At 34.9% G+C, this 19,908-nt stretch overlaps 1 protein-coding gene and 1 non-coding gene across 3 annotated transcripts in view; both read left to right on the top strand.

The window, feature by feature from the left end:
- Hpse2 (heparanase 2 (inactive)) overlaps positions 1-19,908 on the top strand; it is a 924,256-nt gene that overhangs the window by 480,038 nt on the left and 424,310 nt on the right. The window lies entirely within an intron of this gene.
- LOC111754569 (small nucleolar RNA SNORA2/SNORA34 family) lies at positions 11,479-11,614 on the top strand. Its single transcript, XR_002789244.1, has one exon. It is a non-coding gene; the product is annotated as a small nucleolar RNA SNORA2/SNORA34 family (small nucleolar RNA).

Consider the following 19,908-nt stretch of genomic DNA (forward strand, 5'->3'; position numbering starts at 1 on the left):
CTCACTTTTAAATGAAGGAACTGAGGATTAGAGAGAGGGAAAAAAAAAGAAAAAAATATTCCTAAGGTTACTCAGTTTTCTCACCTACACAAACCAGGCTATAAACCTGAGAGTACAGGATTACAGACCTTGTCCACTTAACTGTTATGCCAGACTGCCTCCCTTGACTAGAATTCTTATGTGCTGACTTTGAGGCAATGTCATCCAAATATTCCACTGGCAGCTGGATAAAGCTGCTTGTAGCAGGAAAGGCAAACTCTCCTGAGAGGGCAGATGAACCATGTACTCCAGAGGAGAGTATGTTGTCTGACTGAATTTCTTGTACCCCTGGGGCTCAAAGAGGAGATTCTATTATTTAAGTTGAAAAGTCACTCAATTCAAAATGAAATTCTTATGGATTGAGTTTTCACTATTTTTAGTTCAATCCAGTTTTTATGGGAAGTTTAGTCTAATTTAATTCAATTATATGAAATGTTAGTAAAAGATGTGCTGGAAGTTAGAATGGAACATATGACCCAAGGGAGGTGGGTAAGTCAGGAATAAAATATCTGAGTGTGAGGGCTATTAAATATTGAGCTGGGTTATATAATTTCAGGAAAATTCTGATTATCAGCTAGATTTCTGTTTCCCAGTGGTAGTTTAGGTGTGAGATTTTGAGAGGGAACTCATACTTCTCTGTGATTCTAACCCTTAATATACTTAGTTAAAGTATTGTGTCAGTTCAGGTCCTCTGGAAAGCAGACATCAAGAGTGGGCTATGGGAAATATCTAAGTAGGGTAAGGGAAATCAGCAGAAGTAGATACTTGCAGCAAGAGCCTTTTAGTGGTAATGAGGTCTGACACCTACAAAAGGAGCAAGAGAAGAAAAGCAGTTGGGCGGGATGGCTTCAGGCTGCAGTGCAGTTCTGAGAGTCTTAACCAGGCTGGTGGGGGGTCTTGAAGCCCAAATTCCTCAATAGAGAAATCTCATAGAGGTGATGGAGGACCTGGCACAGGTCTACCAGGCCTTTTGTCCTTACTCATTGCCTGCAAAAAGCACAAGGGTCAGAAGGGAAGAAAGCCTGGCCTTCCAGTGAATAAGCCTGGCCTCCCCTTGAGTAAGTGAAAGTTCCAGAGGGCCTAAAGTTATAGCAGCTGTAGAACATCAGCAGCGAGTTTCCTCAAAGGGAGACCTGAACAGGTCTTGCCCAACCAAGGCGCCTTCTCAAAAGTTACGGCCAGTATCCAATGAACAAAGAAGCAGACTATTTCAGCACTATTTTCTATTGAAAGTAAATGTCTTCAAATCAAAGTGTATTGTCTATTAAAACCCCTTCATCTATTCCTTTTTAGACATCATCCAATGATCCAAATTCTTTTTTTTTTTAAAAGTATTAATGTTTTGCTAATTTGATATCTAATGCCTTCTCTAAATTCTTCAAAGTTTTGTTGTGATGTAGCAGGAACATCTGCTACATATAGTTCACTTTGATTTTCCTGTGAATGTTCATTACTCTAAAATGATTATTAATTTTTTCTCTTACATGTATATTTGAACTTTTATTCCTCCTCTGTTTGTATTGTTAGGTTAAATCAGTTCTATCATCCTCAATTCCTTGAATTATTTTAATAGTTTTCTTTCTGTTTTCCCTCCCTCTAGTCTTGTTCTGTTTAGTTTACCTTTCCTACGATTACTAGTCACAAATCTGACCATTTTATTTAGAGACCTTAATAGCTTTCTAGCATTTGGAAGAGGGGGGAAAAAAACCACTCAAGCTCTTTAACATGACATGTGAAATAATTTGTGGACTTACCCCTAATATTTTCCCCATCTATTTTCTCCCTTATGCTTTCTATACCAGCCATGGAATCAATTATACTGTGTACATTGTCCGCCTATATAAACTTACATAGAATATATTCTTATTTGTCTACTTAACATACTGCTACTAATTTCTGGTCAGAATTTCTCACTTCATCTTTTGTATTCCTGCTGAGTCTCCTACCACTGTGTCATTATAAGCATATTTTGTGTTATAATTATTTGTGGTTTTGCCTTAGGGGCCCAGGCTGTGTCTTATTTTTCTTTACAACCCTTATGTCTAGTTTGCAGAGATGTATTCAATAAGTACTGATGTAGTGGAACCAAAATTGAGTTACATTCTTTTTACTGCCTGTTCTGTATGTCTACTACAGAGTGTTGTTTAACAAATATTTATGCAGTGGGATGTAAATGAAAATACATTTAAAGAACCATACAAAAAATCAATATCAAATCTGGGAATGGTAGTACACACTTGTGATCTCAGCACTCGGAAGCAGTGAGGCAGGGCGATTATCAGGAGTTCATGGCTAACCTGAACTACCTAGCTTGACCCTGTCTCAAAAAAAAAAAAAAAAAAAAAAAAAAAAAGAAAGAAAAAGAAAAGAAAAGGAAAGGAAAACTCAATTTCAGTATTCATAAATGGACTAGTTGTTGAAGTTTACATCTTAATCTTTTCATTTTCATTGCTTTACTGGGCCAGTATATCTCATAGACACATACATAAATGTGATGATGCAGCAGATGAGGCCTGTTTTCTTCCAAGATGATCCTGAAATGGTATAATTTTAATTTGCATATAAAATATTCCTGAACAATTATTTGGTTCCCAGTGACATGAGACTAGATGTTTATTTGTTCCTTCATTTATTTATGCATTGCTCAGATTCCAGTTATAAGTAAAAAACAGTCTTGAGAAAACTAATAATAAGAAGAATAGATGTTAATTATTGACTGTACAAGAGGACACAGGACTAGATGATATAATCTTCATAACAGCTCTGTGATGGGGAAAATATTCTCTTTTTAAAGACAATAGATTGGATACAGAGAAGTAGAATTGGTGGGGTTAGGATTTGAAGGCACGAGTTAATGCTTTAAAATAGTCCTATTGTATACTTGATTTGGAGACTATTTCAAGATTATCCTCAGCCTCTCAAACACATGCAGTTAAAGATGATTTTATGTTTATATCACTAAATTTTTCCACTTAACTAGAAATCTGTTAATACTCATTTCAAAACCTGATGATGGCAAAAAAGATTAAATTCTGGAATACCATATTTGCTGAATACTTAATGTATATACCTAGAAGTGTAATTTAGTTCTTATTTCGTCTATAGAAATTGTTCCTATTAAGAGCTAGTATTTTTTCCACAAATTCCTCCAACTTTCATCTGACTAGTAAATTAAGATAGAGAGGGTGTATCAGTTATGGATCACAGGACAAACAGATCTGTCTATCTATCTATCTATCTATCTATCTATCTATCTATCTATCTATCTCTTACCGTGGCTACCTGTAGAGTCAGATGTGAACAAATGCAAAAGAATTGGTTACATGCTGGAGAGCCAGAGTATCTAGTCAAAAGTCAAACAGTTGAAGCTTACTGTGAGTCTGTATATGGAAGCCAAAGGGTCTGCACTGGAGGCTGAAGAGTCTGTGCTTGAAGCCTAGACACAGACATCCTAAGACAACATCAAAGACTAAAGCTCCTTCAAAGCAGCAGACACAAAACTGCTTTCTTCATTAGTTGATGACACCTATATCCAAAGTGGCTCTGCTAGCTTCAATAAGTCAGTCATCAACACATACCCAGAATTCTGTTAAGCCAGTCTGTTAGGCATCTCTTATTTAAACTGACACTACAACTTACTATCACAGAGAGTATCTGCAATCAAATTGACAGTGATAAAATAGTGTTGAGTGGATTGGTCTATTTGTATAACATTTATAAAAATTGGCTTCCTCCTTTCCTGTTTCTTTCATTCCCCAAAATAATAGCAACAACAACAACAACAGCAAAATAAGAATCAAAGCCCTAGCATATCTGGAAAAGTTGCCAATCCCCATGCGAGTCTTTTGTTTTCCTTTTAATAAAGATAGATCACATTAGTCAGACCTATAGCAGTCTCATTTCCTCCCAGTGGTAGACATGGTAAGGAACAAATAGTTCTGAGAGTAGATTTTCTAGAAATGTTCATAGCAATATATTGCTGAAAGGGCTGTTTTAAAAGAAATTGGTTGAAAGTAGCTGTGGGCTGAGCTATGTGTAGAGGCAGGGGCCAGCTCTATGTGATAAGGTTAATGAGAATAAATGATCTAGCTACCTCTTGGTATATAAACATCCCCCAACTTAATGGTTATATTTATTTTGAAAGAAATCAAGAAGCAAACTTTGTTATATTATTTGGAATAAATCTCTGCAGATAGTAAGTGGAAATAGATATTGTTTGAAGTCTTGTCACAAGCAAGGATATAAATGAATATTATAACTTTCTCTTTTTGAAAGCACTTGATTTTATCAGCTTGTTTACCTATCTGTCAAAATAGAGGATACAATTTTGAAAAAACACTTGTGTAGACTGATATCTGAGAAAATGCAATTCTGGTAGCTGAAAAGCAACAAGAGAGTCATATCAGTTTTCTGCTCTTTGTTAAATGCAGTAATAGTTCTTTGAAAGTCACATAACTGGATGTCAAATGGAATGTGATAGTGGGCAGATTTATAGCAAGGGCTAGACACTGTCTGTAACAAACTGCTCTCTTGCACCATTATTTCATGCCTTATACAAATACATCAAAATAAATTGTCACAATCTCAAAATTCACTCCCATTAAGTTGTTATACAAAACAAGTAATTTCAATACAGAAGTTTTCATTCTTCAATCCTTAGCCAAATGATGCCATTTAGGCCTTTGACGAACCTGGATGGTTACTGCATCCAGAATAGAACAGGTTAAATCTTATTTTGCCTTCCAACAGGGAGCTAAAAGTAATTGCAAAATATTTCATCCCCCTTGGCTCTTTGTGTAGATTTAAAATTAAATTGGTTCTGGTTAGCAAGCAAGAACAGGGCAACTAAATTAAATTTTCTGAGGAATGTTGTGAATCCTATGTGAAAAAAAATTGAAGTTTATGTTTCCTTCTAGCCTTTATACTCTGCGTTCTCCTGTCCATTATACTCTTTCCTCTCTGTTAGTAAGGAAAGCTTAAGTTGTACTATATCTACTGTGGATTTTTAGTTGTACTGCTACTCATGATACTTTCTCTGAAAGTTTCATTTACTTTTTAGGGTCACTAGTTCCAAAACTCTTCCTTTCCCCAATGGCAAATTTCTCCTTTTCTCATTTATATACTTTTCATGGAATGAGATTATTGTGAACATTTTTATCATGTTTTCACAGAGGAAAAACAAAGACAAGACCAAAGATGGGCATTTAAAATATTGGGTTGTTGGTTATGCTGTTAAAGTGTATTTTTGATATTATTAACTTTCAGACCACCTGATCACATTCTAAAAATCATTATAGACTCATCCTCTTAGAATTACATTTTTCCCTTCCTTCCAATTTTAATATATTTTTACTCTTAATGCTTTACCGTGTAGAAATAAAGAAGATTTAGAAAAGTATACAGAATAAAATAAAAATTGGCCACAACTTTACTGAGGAACATAGAAGAATGTAGAAGACAAAAGAGTTTGACCATCAAAAGCAAAATCAATTTATGACTTGACATACTCTTTCCAGTGCCTTTCTTTTCTTTTTTAAATGTATTACTTTCTAAGTTGTTGAGATCATACTGTATATGCTTTTGGATATTGCTTTATCTTTGACAGCTATATACTGAATTTTACTTAAATTAAACTTTGATGTAGGGACCTGCCCTGGGGATGAAGTTCATCACATACTTCCCACAATTCTCTGACTGAATCTGTAATTAACAGGGCATCTGGAATATTATAAAGTTCAGTAAACTTTGGCAGCAAGTATATGACTTTCTTCTATTTTTTCTTTTCCCCTTGAGTACAGTGGACCGTGCCTTAATATTGCCATGATACTGATTTCTCAACTCCCACTAGAAATAGTGATTTTTCATAGGACCCATGTAACTTTTTTTCTTAAACATTTATTCTATATGTAATCAGATATTGGATCAGACATTCATCTGATGTTATACCAAGTTACTCAGTGAGGCTGTCCTAGATTAAGAAATATTTTCTATTTAGCCTTAAGGCAACATATTGGAGCAATCTCAGTTTTTATTTCATAATTTCTTCCAGCAACATAAATGCCCAAAATAATTTGGAATTATGCAGAATTTGAAAAATTCATAGAGATTTTGTTTTGTTTTATCTCTTACTTCTGTTGAAGAAATAATATTAGGTTCCACAGTGTTTAAATCCTCCATTTTCATCTTCTAAAATTTCATTTTTCTCAATGATATTAAGGACAATTTTTTAAATTAGCTGTTCATTTTATTTCCTTCAATTATTTGTCAATTTGAGCTCTACTCTACATTCAATTGAAACTTTGCTTTAAAGAATACTTCTTTTCTAAGTTCTTTAGTACTTATCTTTCAAGAAATCTGTTTATAAGTTTTTGAACACTTTAGATGCTCACAAAGAGAGCTTCAATTTGTTTTATTTCCTTTTATTCAAGTGTCTTCAAACCATGATGCTCATTTTTCTTACGAATGAAATGTGAGATTGGTGTTTTCAAGCTTTGACAAGAAACTGCAAAGCTAATCATATTCCAGTTTTGCTTGATACCAATTGTTTTTCCAAGTATTGGGCCCTGATTAATCTTTACTGGTTAGTCTTCACTTTCGCAGATACCGTAAGACCATATAAGGAGTCAGTTTACTTCACCACACAAAGAGTAGTTAACATTTGCATTCCATCCTACAGTTCATCTTAAAAGTTCTTCTACTAAAACAATTAAATAATTTAAAATGTGATTGATTTTCAACATGTACAATACTTAAACTGTGGCAGCAATGGCTGCAGTCATCTGATTGGTTGTAAGACTCTTCTATGGGCTATTCAAGGTTTCACCATAAAGAATTTTTTTTTTAATATTTTACAGCTGAGATTGTTGCTTTTTACATTGTAACTCTGTAGAGGATCTATGAAACTTAATATAATTCTTCATACATTTTTCAAGATCTAAAATCTTTTAATAAAAGATCTTAACTACAACCAAAGAGATAATATAAAATTTAAGACAGAAGAGAGATCTAAAATTTACACCAAATTGTATAGGTAGAGGATTCTGTTCTACTTGGTCTGGTACTTAGCAGAGGCAGATGTAAGATTAAACAATTCTTTTCTTGTTTTCTTGAAGACCAGGAAGTTATCAATGAAAATATGGTAAACAGTATTTATAACTGGTATGAAAAAGCAGCAGCTTTGGAAGTCATCAATTGTGAATAAGAGCTAAACAATGAATGTTAGTACAGTTGGTTGAGCTGCTTTTAATTTTTCTTAATTAAAATAACTAGTCGATGGAATTTAAGAACCTGATATTGTTGTTTGGTTCACTGATAAATCTAAAATAGAAACTTTTTCATGAAAAAAATGTAACACTCACAATATCTTATTTAATTTTCATAACACTAATCCTGCAAAGTAAGTATCATTATCTTCATTTTAAAGAAGAGGAAACAGTTTTGGAGAGATAATTTTTTCACTGTCAAATAATTTGTAAGTTACAAAGCAAGTTTTAAACCCATAACTATGTAATTCTAAAAGGCTTCATCTATCTGTTGCTATTTATTTGTAACATGTTTCTCATTTTCCTCCCCCCACCTCTGTCTCATTTCTATCTCTTTGTAATTGTGTTTCTGCAGTATCACTGTTAATATTAAAACATGTAAAATCATTTGTCATCTTTGTTTCCTAAACGACAAAGTCTAGACCTTTATTTTGTTTGTACCTGATTCCCACCGGACCCCTGAGTCAGAGCATCTCTGACTGCTCTCTGCCATTCCCTATCTCTTTATGTCCAAATCCCTGATGCTTCATTTGCACCAAACTTGCATTTAGTGTCTAAATACTCAATGTCGCTGTACTACTTAAATTCCCTAGACCCCATCATTGTTCCTTTTTTTTTCTTATTTTTTTCTCTTCTTCCCCTTCTTCCTCTTCCTTTTCCTCCTCCTCCTCTTCTTCTTTTTGTTTTTCATCTTCTTCTTCTCAGGCTCAGGACCTCATGCTTGCCAGGCAGGTGCTGCCCCACTGAGTTAAATCCTGGGCCCCCTGTAGACCACATTCTACCTGTTTTGGTTTGCAAACTCCTGTCTACCTTCACAGGCCTACCTTCAGTACTCCTTTCTTTATGAGGCTTTTCCCAGCTTTCCAGACTGGATTATTAACACTGATCTCTGCACTTTCAGGTTACTCATGCATAGAGCCTTCATTATTTATGTGTCCATTCTTACTCATAAATACACACATAAATACATAAATATGAACTCCCTTAGACCAGGAGACAAGTCTTATTCTTTGTATATTTTCTTGAGGCTGCTAACAATGGGCACTGATTAATTTGTTACCCCTTGAAAACTTGGAACCAAATCAAAGAAATACAATTCAAGGACTAGAATAATGTTTCAATGGTCCTCTTTCCCCCTCTAAACCACTTCTACAGCATATTGGGCTTATTTCTCACCGTCGACCATACTTTCTCCTCTTTCTTCTTCTCTTCTTTTGACTAAGCTTTTGGACTCAATTATGTCTTACTATTCTGACTATTTGATTCTGCATCATGAGCACTGAGCAAATATATTTCTGGAAGGTTTATGTCTTCAAATGGCAGGTGATCAGGTGACGTGAGCAGGCAAAATTTCAATTCCTTTCAGTTAAACAAGATTTTAGAGAAAGACTAAACAATTACCCTGTAATAGTTTTCACTTTCTAAGCCCACAAGGTGTTTGGTATTGAATTTAGCGGACAGATATCTAGATGTGACATGAATTTAAAGTTTCTTTTCTGACTCATTAAGTGGCATGAGTCTTAATAAGATTTGTGATGTAGAAGAATTTTGCAAGCTTCAAATCAATATACAGACATTAGTTGACTACTGTTTCTCTAGGGATATACTCAGACCTGCATTTAGAATGTTCCTTTCCTATCCTGTTTTTTTGTGCCATCCAGAAAGGGGCTGCTACTGGGATTTTTATAAAATTTAAATTAAATATGCCATATAATCTAAAAATTGTCTAAAACATATACATACAATTTAAGACATGAAACCATCTAACTATCAAGAAATAGAACATTGTGGACACTCCCTAAATCCTCTCCTGTATCCTTTTGTTGAGTTTTCAGACTTTTTGCTCTGGTCTCTTCATTACTTAAGGTTAAAATTAAGTCTTTCCTGGTGATTCAGAATTCTTCGCAAGCCCAGCACTATTCTGTGGATAGTGAAGGTGTCTGTCCAGGAAGAGATTTACCGAATAGAATAACTCCATTTCAGTGTCCCATCTCCTTCTTGGGCACCATGACTACTACTTCCCTCACAGCTGTCAGACTTTTTCTTTCTGTCTGGGAAGGTAAGCAGACTGTCCATAAATATCCCTGGTAATACCACTGTAGCAGCAGTAATATTGCTAGTGCCTTTGTTTCACAACATAGATACTGTTTTTGTGAATACTTCTTTTCTTCTTATTATCACATTATGAACTTTTAGAAAAATTAGAAAATAATATAAAGTATAAATAAATGTTAATCATGCTGATATTTCTTAAATTTTATTTTTCTATATTTGAACAATTTTTACTCTTGTGTTTTTCATATGTGATATCATATGTCTTTGATCATGCCATTGAAATTCTTCATTTTAATAGTTGTCTAATATTCTATCACATGATATAGCTTACTAAACATTTCTACATAAATGGCATTTTAAAAATTTTGTGTGTAATATTGCAGAAAACTTTTATGCATAAGGGTTTTTTTTTCTTCATCTATTTTATTGGCTTAGGCTAAATTCCTCAAACTGTAATTACTGACTTGAAAAAAGATACGAATTTCCAAAATAACATTTTTCCCCAGTTATAGAAGTATAGCATGTTCCTTATCGATACTTGGAAAATAAAGGAAAAGAGTAAACACGATTACTATACAGAGGTTATTTTTTCACTTCCAAAGCAACAAATAAATCCTAAAACATACATGGCTTAACAGATTGGCAGTTCTGAAACAGATGAGAGTTGCCTGACTCTCAATTTTCCCTGTACAGGTTGGAGGGGAAGAGACGGCCTGCAGCCATCTATCCTCCTCTCCCCTTTTCTAAACTCCTTATACCCCAATGGGCTGGAACAGTTTGCTTCGGTGTCCTTCTGGTCATCGTTCTTCACTTCAATGTGAGTGTAGCCAGACTGGGGACATGCCTCTCCTACCCAGACCTTTTCTGAGAAGACTGCTGCCTTTTTTGTAAAGTGGGGGGTAAGATGCCCTGGAGTGGCTAAGATCAGGAAGAAAGGGACCTGGCCCCCTTATTTGCAATCCCAACATTCAGAGCAAGCTTTAAGCCCTGCCCTGAACTGAAGCATGCCTGCAAGCTGCTATCGAAGCAGAACTCCTCAGTCACTTCCTGAGTTTTAGTCTGTCAGGACCTGCTAAAATACTCACTTTGCTATCTTTGTGAACCTGATCATGATTTATTTTTCAGGTAGAATGGGCTTCAAAACTATTATAAATCTCAAGTAATATCAAGTATTACTTGAGATTCCTATGTAAGTAGTGTGGACAGAGTAAGCTCCAGAGATTAGCAATCAACAGACAAAATCTCTGGTAGAGTTGACCTACTTTGTCCAGCCTAAGCTGGCACTGAAAGGCTGCAATCAGCAGTGGCAGAGACTAGCACTGGCAGAGGTGACTTATCATGCCCTATACAAGTTGGCACCAGGAGGTGGCAGCTGGCAGTAATAGAGGCCAGCACCCAATAAAGTCAACCTATGGTATCTCACACAAGCTGGTACCAGAAGGTTGCAGCCAGCAGCAGTAGATACCAGCACCTGGTAAAGTTGACCTATGGTGTCCAGCACAATCTAGAATTGGAAGGTGGACCAGCAGTTGACTATGTTAACTGTTGGCCAGCATTACCTGATGTTATCTGATAATAATAGACCTGCACTTTGCTGATTCACCATTTCCATCTGAATTGAGCGATAGAACTGTAGACTGATAGACAATATTTCATCTCTTGCAGAAACGAGGACCAGGTCTTCTGGTTCTCATCCAAGCATGAGGGACCCAGGGTACTTTTTCATGGCTTCCTCATTTCCTAGTCTTAAGGTCACCATGATATTACAACTAATATGGGAAAGGAAAGTGTTGAAGGTTGTATATACTAGTAGGTCTACAACTGACATATATCAATCTCATCCACATTCTGTATATGAAGTCAGTCACATGGCCAAAGGACGTTCAAACTCTAAGGATGTATAAGACTGAAAAACTACAGGGGAAAAATTTGTTTTTCTGTGCCAGAAGAAAAATGAAATGACTTGGAGAATGTGCGGATTTTTTCTTCATGTATCACCCACAATCCTGTTTGCCAAAAGTACCTTGTGTTAATGATACTTGTGTATTTCTTTCAAATGTTTTTACATAAATAAAAGAACTTAGACAAAGTGATGAGTACTTTGTATATAAACAACTTTTTCCTGGCCCTGAACAATGCCGGCAGCTTCCTGGCGCTGTTGGTTTCAAGCAGGAGCCTAAAGAGATGTCTTTCTATGGTCTGTTGGCCATTTCAGAACTTGTGTATTGAAATGGTCAATTCATTAGAAAAAAACAGCGTGAAGCAACCCCACCACCCCCAGCGGCTGTGAGTGTGGCAGGTTCATTGGCCCAGGACAGGAGCCACTGTTTACTGAGACCCGTGCCATGCCGGGACCTGGAGCGCCAGGAAACCAAGCAAACAATCCCCTCCCCCTCAGTGTCTGTGAGCCTGCTGGCACGAGGGCTGAGAATCAAACGTCATATCTCCCCCCACCCTTTAGCAAGTGGGAGCCAGGGATCTGGACATCCCTTGAGAGGTTGACCATAGGCAATGTAGCAAATAGGGGCAATTTCCTTCTGCCATCTCTTTGAAGGCAAATACTTTTATCCCTGTTTTACTTTGTTCTAATTAATGGTGTTATTTTAAACTGTTTTGTTTTATTGAACTTCGATATACATGAAAGTATAGACAGATATTTTGAAGAGAACGAGAGACTAAGACAGCCATTAGTGACTTCCCTATTGTCTGGTTTTGAAGACCTAAAATGCCTTCCTCATTCTTTTTGGATCAGTATTACACTATGTTGTTTTGTATGAATTCTCTGAATGCAAAGACATGGACAACTATTTGGAAGAAAACAAGAGACAATATGATAGATAGTGAAGATCTCAGGTCATCTGGCTTTGAAATTTATATCTCTTACATTGCTTTCTTATGTCCTGTTTTGTTGTGTTTAATTTTACCTCCTTTAAAGTTTAAAAAAAAAAAAAAAACTTTTTTCATGGGGTTAGGGATGTGGGCTGGGACTTAACACAGAGTATTTGCATTGAACTATATTTCCAGCTCTTTATTTATTTATTTTCTAGCAAAGTCACTAAGTGGCTCAGGTAGGACTTGAACTCCAGTTATTCCTACCTCAGCCTTTCGTAGCACTGGAATTATAGGCATGCACCACTCTGCCCGGCTGCCTTTTACATCTTTTAACCAACAGCAATTTATCTTCTCACTGCTCTGCAGGTCCAAATTTATCTGTTTTTAATTTTATCCTTTTGTGTTTGATATTAAATGTTGTCAGCACTTTTTGGGTAGCTTTTTATTTATGAATTTGATTAATTTCTATAAAATAAGTGTGACTACAGTAATGACAGAGATTTTTTAATAAGTAGTAAGTAATTGTTGGGTTTATGAAAATGGGAAGGAAAATATTGTTTGCTGAATGCCTATAGTATGCCAGACATCGTTTTTCACTTTTATGACATATCTCTTGTAATTCTCCCAGCAACCCTATAAAGCAGGTATTTTTATTCAGGTTAACTAGATAAGGAAAGTGAAGTTCAAGGAGTTAATCCCAGACCACAAACACTAATAAGTAACAGAATCAGTATTAAAACCTGCATCTCTCTACCATAAAGCCTATTCTACCATTCTATTTAGCTGATTTTCCTATTATGCTTGTGTTAACATGGAATAATACACCATTTTTAGATCATGCCATTTTCAGAGCAATAACAGTGATTATTGAAAGCACCCCCAAGAAGAAACTCTGAAACACATTTGAAAATTCCACAAAGTTGTGAACTGCTTTTTCGCTTCTGTACTTTTATTTCTTTTAGATTTTTAAGTTAATAACCTGATATAGCTCTTAACTTACAAATACCCAAACAATGTATTAGCATTAAAAATAAAATACGGCACTGAAAATACTTTGCTTGTGTTGGCCATATAACCCTAAGATCTAAACAATGGGTGGGTATTAATACACACCTCCTTCTCAAAATCCATCTGGTCCATAAGATGTTATGATTCCAAGTACTTGGAAGACTGAGGCAGATGAACCACAAATTTGAGGCCAGCCTGGCCAACTTAATGATATCTCAAAATAAAATTTAAAAAGAGCTGAAGTTGTAAGTTAGTGGTAGAGAGATTTCCTGGTATATAGAAAACTTGGGTTTCCAGTACTGGAAAAAAAAAATCACTGCTTTCCATGCTGTTTCCTTTAAGACATAAAAAAGAAATATGACTGTATGTATATTAATAGAGGTTACTTCTAGAGGCTAAGATTGTGGGTGATATTCTAAAAACTGCTGTATATTCTCCATTCTTTTCTTTTTTCCCCCTGAAACAAAGACAAGTTTCATACCCTGTAACCCTGCCCTTTACATGTTTTTAAAAATTTTATAATCTTTATAATCAACACATGAACTCCATTGTACTAGAGTCAACTCTGTATTAGTTTTCCTGTTCCCACACACAATATTTGATAACCAGACTTTGAAGCAGGAGAGGTTTAATTTGGCTATCCCTATCAATCTTATGTTGTTTTTCTTTGCATCATCTAGCAGCTGTTGAATTGTTATTTCCTGATTCCTTGTTATTTTTAAAAGATCTTTCCTCTCCTGTTCACTAGCTGCAGTCTTGTTTTCGAGGTCTGAAATTCTATCGTCACTTTTGTTGAGGTGGTTTTGACAACTTTCAATGAAATTTTTTATTTCCTGTATATCTCTTTGAATTGGCTTCATGTATTGTTTGTTTCTTACGTTGTTCATCCATGGATTCTATCTTTTTGTTTTGCTCCTTTACTTTTTTAACTGTGTCATCTTTAGATGTGTTCAGCATCTCTTTTGTTACTTTTATCATTTCTTCTTTTACCTAGGAGATTATTTCTAGTTTGAATTCCTTTAAAGATTCCCAGAGTTGCTTCTTTATTTCAGTTGCTATTATTTCAGGTATTTTATGTGTATAGAATATATTTTCTTCTATGTACATCGCTCCTAGGCTTTCTTGGGATGGGCTGGAGGTTTGAGATTGCATTTTTGTTCTTTCATTTTGTCATTTTCCTATATTTCCGTGTTTTAAGTGCTGTTCCAAAGCTTCCCCTGGATGTGTTGGAAATCATCTCCTATGCCCTCGGCTCTTGGGACTGAATGGGGGTTGTTGAATGTGGTCCAGTCAGGCCCACAGGACCTCCGTGCCACCTCCAGTGTTCCAGGAAGCTCGACAGGCACCTAGACACTGTGGATGATGGTCCAAAGGTCTCTCTGGGCAAGCACAAATCTGCTAGAACTCACTTCACATGCCCTCAACACCCCTGGTTGTAAAAGATTACTGGACATTGTCTAGTTGTGCCTGAAAACTCCCAAGCCTAGTCTAGTGAGGCTGGAATTTGGGCAGGCCCTTAACTCCTGGGAGTGATGATCTTAAACTCTGCTGCAACCCCCACTATTGGTATAGAGGAAGTCACCTCTGGCATCTCAGTCCCTGGATTGAAAGAAGATCACTGGAAGTGCCCCAGGCAGTCAGGAAACCTGCAGAGCCCAGTCTAGTGTGGCTGGAAGCTGGGCAGGTCCTTGACTACTGCGAGCTCTGATCTTAAACTCTCTGGGGGCTTGAGATGGTGTGCAGGAAGTCACCTCTGGCAGCCCAGTTCCCTGGATTGAAAGGAAGTCACTGGGTGTGGCCCAGGCTGTCCTGAAACCTGCAGAGCCCAGTCTAGTGTGGCTGGAAGTTGGGCGGGCCCTTAACCACATGATCTTAAACTCTCCCTGGGCTGGCATTGGTGTGCTGGACTGTCCTTTAATGATGATTAAAAGTCACCGAAGTTCTTGCTTATTGTACATAGTTTTAAATGAGGTAATATTTTACATTTTGAATAATAAAGTGTATTTTCAGAGTACTTCCTGAAAGAAAAGAAGTTTAGATTTTGAAAAATCTTGCTAATATCTTATGTTTTTACTTCTTTATTCAACCAAGCACAATTACATTCATATACTTCCTAGTTTGCAAAAATCATATTGAAATACTAATTCAAAATTTCTCTTTTCTAGTTCTTTCATCCTTACTATTTGTCTCACATAGTAAACACCTTGTAAGTCAGCATTTTATGGATTAAGCTCCTAAGGCACCTTTAATGCTTAAAGAAATAATGAATGATCATATAAATTGTGATTACATTAACAAATTATATCTTTTTCAGGAACAGTGCTCTGTAATTTAAAATCTTACAGACTGAGTTACCTGGTGTTAATTAGGCTGTTGGTGTTAATTAAAAATAGAAAAAAAGCTAATGCTAATAATTGAGTGTCTGTTTTATGAAAAGTATGTAAAGCGCTTTACATACTTTATCTCCTTAATCCTCCCAATCCTCCTAATGCCATTATTATGAATATTTAACAGCTGACGAAACTGAGGCTTACAAAGGTTAAGTAACTTCCTTTAAATCATTCTTAATGATATGGCCAGAATTAAATTATAAGCCTGTGTTGTGCTGTCTCCAAGATAAGCATTTATTAAAATTTTCAGCTGTCAAAGAACATTGAGGGTAGCTCAGAGCATAGACCAAATATGGCGTTTAAAAGAAAGTATATTTAAATTCTTCATGAAAGTTTTTCTGACAGAGCTGTCAAAGGAGTGGACTAGACAGCAATGTGTAACACCAACCATCAGATATAGGAAAATTCAGATAGGGGAGATGACTTTTAAAGATGTCTGCATGCAGTTGGAAATTAGACTTACTCAGTGATTTCTCCTAAACAGGCATGGCTTATAAGATTTTGTGTGTGTGTGTGAAGTAGTATACAATAAATCATCTCTATTTTAATGGTATATTTTGATAAATTTATACAGTTATAATACCCCTACCAAAGGAAGGTCCAAAACATTTCAATAAACTCAAAAAGTGTCCTTGACCTCCTCTCCAGTTAACATCAGGTCCATGCCTGGCCTCAAGCAACTCATAATCTTCTTTCTCTCACATTAGACTAGATTTTACATTTATTGTCCATCATTTCTTCTGGAGTTTTGTCTACACATATGGTAGATGTTATTTTGTCTAACTATACTTGCTCTTAAATTCTTTCTTGTGTTTTCAATCCTTTTTAAAACATATGCATGTTGCTATGTTATCTCTTTACTGCTACCTTCTATTTCCTTAAGGAATTTTTGCTTTTCTGTTGTGTTTAATCTTTCATTGATTTTAAAAACTAAATGTTTAGAGTTATCCTAAAAGTTTGATTCTTTTTTAAAATTTGCCTCATTATTTCAGTTTTAAAATATCCTTTATTGTTTATTGGTATTGATTTTACAGAGGTCTAGTCTTCAATTGAAGGACTCTTTCTTTCGAAGATTAGTTGTTTTGCCAGGTGGCTTTGAGTTATTGGAGTTCTGGGTACTGTGGACTCCTTCTAGAGTTTTCTAAGGCTCTTGTTCTAACCAAAAACCTTGTCAAAAAAAGTGAATAAGGTAATGAGGTTTTACATGCTTATTAAAGGTAGGAAGCTATTTTGCAGTATAAGAGTAGACTCTGAATAAAAAGAAAGCACAGTGAACACAGCTTAATGGTGACCTCTTTTGTATACCCCAATCCTCAGGCTGATGTCAGATCTAGGTCATACTATCAAAAACCTGCTTGCATTCTCACTAAAAAGAACTGAAGAATACACTTTCTGATTCGTCCCGGGTACAGGGCTTGCGTGAATTTTTTTTTCCAGGTGTACAACTAGTCTGAGTTTATGTTACATATTTATGTGAAGGCCAACTTGTGGAATGTGCTTTCAGAAAATTTTTTTCACAGTTCAAGTTGTCTTAAGTACTTCCTTACTGTCATGTTTCATGGAGTATTTTTGTTTGCTATTTTCATTTATTTCTAGTGTTTCTTGGTTTAGTATTTTACTATGGTATAAACCTATGAGGCCCAACTTCATGCGTGGATCTTGTATCTGATTCTCTGCTTTGAGGAACTCTATACTTCGTATTCTTTCCTTCTAGTCAACAATATCATAATAGCAATGATCAAGTTCTCTTGTATTGCTGGATGTTTCCAGGATTCTTGATTTAATGCTTGCTTTCCCTCCTAGATTTCTCCCTCCACCTCTTGATCCCCTTGCCATTAAAGAAGCATCTATTTCTCTACTTCCTTTTGCCTATTTTATATTTTGCTCTTTATCATTTTGTTTTCTAATTTAAGAGAACCAAGAATCAACAGTTGCTAGTGTAATTCCATTATATTATCTGGCTTAGTTAGAAATAAATGTTCTACATTTATGGTTTTTCAGCCGAACCTATAAGGTTGCTATTATCTTTTCCATTCATGCTTAATTCTTTCATGTTTATGAAATTTTGAAATTTTATGACTTTCTATTCAAATAATTTTTGCTAGATATTGTTACTAAATTATATATAGTTCTTTACATTTTAGGGAATTTAATGTATCTAAATACACATTTATACAGTCAAAACACATCAAAAAGTTACTGATTTTTTATTCTTTTTAATTTAGTTTGTATTTGAAATATAAACTAATAGGATCATCAGAAAAATTTAAAATCTAGCTCTGTCACTAAAATAGCAATGTCAAAACATCCTTTTTAATCACCCTGTATATACAGTATCAGGTTGTATATGATACTGTTAGGCCTATTGCACTTTTTATGGCCCAAAAGAGACCAGTAGGCTCATCTAGTAATGTTATCTTTTGTTGTGTGAAACTCCATTCTTTTTCTTTCCTTCATTTGTTTTGTCTAACTCAGTTAATTTTTTAAATGCGTAAATTTAAGAAGGAAAAATTAATAAATTTATTCAAATATTCACTAATTTTATTTTTTTCTGTGCTCTTTTCTTATAAACATGTAAGCACATTTTTATACAGCTGAAATTATACTGTATAAATAATTTGGGACATCTTTTCTTCACTTTGAAAGGTAACATACATACTTTTCCCACATTGTTACCTACTCTTCATAATAATTATTCAGTGGTTTTTGAATTCTCTATCAGGTTTTTATCACTTTTCAGTTGTTGAATATTTAGATCTTTTAGAATTTTTTCCTCTTACAGTCAGCAATATCACAAATTATCTCATCAAGTACTTTTATTTCTTCTTTACAATATGTATTCTAAGTATAAATTCCCAGGACTGGGTTATAGACTTACTGGGTGCTAGGTTGTGAGTGATGCAGGCCTTAACCTGAATTTAATTTAATCTTCACAACAACCATTTCAGATAGCTACATAATTATCTTTATTTTACAGATGAGATAACTGTGTTAATTTAAGTAAATGTGCTGGAACTCTGCCACTAAAACCTGGAAACCGCATCTTGGAACCACTGTGTGAATCTCATATTCATTTATAGCAATTCTCTATTCTTTTCTGTTGACCAAAGCTGTGAGTGAGAATACAGAATCTCATGAAACTTAAAAACAATCATGTATCCCTTAAAACTCTCATTTCTTGCTTCTATCTTCTGCTTCATTTTGTTAATCAAATAGAAATAAAGTTGCCCTGTAGCTAATAATAGAATTTTGGAGTTAGAAAGGAACTCATGGAATATCATTTTATTAGTTAATAAATTCATGTTCATAGGAAGAAAATAATTCATTGAAGATTAAACCAGGATTACTTGATTCCCTGAGTCAGCACATTTTGCATTATACTTTCCTGTCATCCAGCTGTTTGTATCTTCCTTCTATACTCTACTCATCCTTTACAAGAGATATCAACCATAAATTTTACAGTGTAAGCTCCAAAACAAAAATTTAACAGTGAAACAGAATCCCACTTATAAGACTGAATCAACTTGATTTTCAGCTCTTAGTTATTGCAGAAGGGAAAGGGAAAAATCTGAAACAAAAATCCATGTTATTTTGAAACAGAAATTGATTAATCAAATATTGATGTGCCTAGTATGCTTACTAATTCTGAGAATGTGTAAGTAAATTACTAGTTTTTCTATATCTTGTAAGCAATTCCAAGTTGAAAGGACTATGAAATTTAACTGACTTCTGGCCATTCTTTGGTTTTTTTTTTTTTTTTTTTTTTTTTTTTTGGAAAAATCTGGATTTATAGTCAACAAGAGATTTATTCCTGCAGACTGTAGATGATCATGTTTTGAGGGATAAATGAATTTTGTGTTTAGAGTGCTTATGCTCGCCAGTTAGAAAAGAGAAAGCAAAAGAAAACCTAGCACATGCTTAATATATATTCTTTTATATAGTTTCCAAACCTAAGATATTATTATCCTAAAGATGAGTAAACTATAATATAAGCAAACTGAAACCCAGAGAAGTTAACTGATTTGTTCAAAGTTACAACAGTTAATTATGAAAAGGGTTGTTATTTATTTGATTTCACAACAATTTGTCCACTGACTGAAACACATTGATATTTAAATTCTTAGTATTAAAATTTAGACAGTGAATTTTAATTATATTTTTTAAAAGTATGTAAAACATTCATCCTTTTCTGTTTTCACCAAAACTGATGTCTGAATATAATCAAAACAGTTATTCTGAAGCAATTTTCTTAAGTATGAGGATGTAAATGATGAGACTACACTAACAATTTTTATGGAAAATAAATATAAAAATAACAAGAG

Source organism: Cavia porcellus, unplaced genomic scaffold, assembly GCF_034190915.1.
Source record: "Cavia porcellus strain 051 isolate PalLab524CR breed Dunkin Hartley unplaced genomic scaffold, mCavPor4.1 scaffold_2, whole genome shotgun sequence".
NCBI classification, from domain to species: domain Eukaryota; kingdom Metazoa; phylum Chordata; class Mammalia; order Rodentia; family Caviidae; genus Cavia; species Cavia porcellus.